Raw genomic sequence first — 1,913 nt, forward strand, 5'->3', positions numbered from 1 at the left:
TGTGTGTGAGTTGTGTGTTTGTTGGCTTCTATTTTGTTTCTTCTTCCTTCATTCACACAAGGAAGGGCTTTTAAGTGGCAACAAAAATCGAAAGAAGAGTGATCTAGGAAAAGCAAGGGGCCCCAGTGAGGTCTGAGGAGAATTACTCAACATTTCTGCTTCTTTTATTTGATGTGAACTCTCATCAGCCATGGGTGCAGAACTCCTAAAATCAAAAACCACCATGAATCTGAAACCGTAGCTCAATGAGTTAGGCACTGAATCTGACTGCACAGCAGGGCTGTTCAGAAAGAAAGGGAAGAAAAGGGCGCAGGGCCCCCTGATAAAAGCCACACAGGGAGAGGAATGGTCTCTCCAGCGGAAAGGAGAGTAGTGTGGGTGGCAGTGGCTGGGGAGTAGGGTGGGTGTGGGGACAGGGAGGAATTTGCATCTCATGGCTCAGTCAGATCTGAAAGCTCACATCCTGTTTTTCTGTAGGTTGGGCGCATCAGGCTCCAAGAACCTCCTCTGACCATGGCCTGCCTCAGGAAATGAGTGTCAACAGTCTTACAGATGGGAACCAAACTTCTGGGTGACTGACTACCCAAGAAAAAGCAAGTCCAGCCCCACCAGCTCCTGCTCTCCCTCTACCCGGATTCTGAGACTCCAGGCCTCAGCCCTCCTCCCTGGAGACTATCAACAGGAAGTTAAATCAGCTGGAACACTCTGTTCCCTTGACATTTTTTGTTTTAAATCTGCAGCTGTGTTAAGGCTTCATGAGTCTTCTCTGGCTTTGCATCTTGGGTCCATCCCTTTGCCTGTCTGGTGCTTTTCCTCTCTCATCCATGCACAGAAGACTGAAAATCTGGAGAAAATTTGGCACCAAGAACTGAAGCTATATAACGGGGCTATGAAAGCGAGCAAATGAGAACGGTTTGCAAGAAGGGAGTCAGGTGTTGAGTAAACATTAGGGGCTGCTCGGCTAAGAATGTTATTGGTCTAACTTAGGGATCATTACTGAAGAAAGGCCATCAAGATTGTAAAGGAACCCTACATAAACTCTCTCCTCACTCACTCATGCTCACCCCTCATCAGTCACGTGTGGTTGTACCGTCTCTCCTAACATCGTACAGTACACTGCCAACTCAGCATTCGCCGCAGCCGCTGCTGTCTTCACTCATACGCACAGGAAACAGTCAGTGCTGAAGTGAATGAAGCTTCCTTCTCTCTATGCTTTAATGTCAACCCAGTTTGTCAGGTAATGAATAAAATAAACAGAACCAGAATAAGCAAGCTGCAGTTCCCAAATGCAGCTTGGGTCCTGTTGGAGATGCTGCTGCTTCTTTTCCTGTGGCCGCTCCTGTCTCGCTGCTTGACGATGTTTCTGTCCTCACGGAGCACGATGGCTCTGGAGCTTCTCAGAGTGAGCTGCCATCCCTCGAAGGCTGCCTTTCCTTTCGTTGACTCGAACTCAAGTATAGAGAAAAAATATCTCAAGAGTTAGACTAAGCCTCCGAAGCCATCAAGCGCTTTAGGAAGGGAACTAATCTCTTCCAAGTTCTCCCTCAACATGCTGGAGAAGAATGTCCCCCATTCATTGTAGTACCCTGTCCATGACTGCGCATGTGCGAAACATCAGCACTGGCTCTAAAGTTCACGCAGAAAAGCGGCTTGTCATTGGGTGCTCCGGATATGCTTCCTGTGTAAAGCCTTAGTGATCACTGCTCCTCAAACTCACGTGGGAGAGAACACACCTTAACTGTACCCTATATATCTCTATAACCACACTTAGAAATCCAGATGATGCTACAAAACCCAGATGCAGATCTTTTATTGGCAACTGGTCACCCTGGGCTTGACCCCTACCCATCCACTTTTCCTTCCTTCCTTCCTTCCTTCCTTCCTTCCTTCCTTCCTTCCTTCCTTCCTTCCTT

The sequence above is a fragment of the Grammomys surdaster genome, unplaced genomic scaffold, assembly GCF_004785775.1.
Source record: "Grammomys surdaster isolate TR1022 unplaced genomic scaffold, NIH_TR_1.0 130, whole genome shotgun sequence".
Taxonomy (NCBI): Eukaryota; Metazoa; Chordata; class Mammalia; order Rodentia; family Muridae; genus Grammomys; species Grammomys surdaster.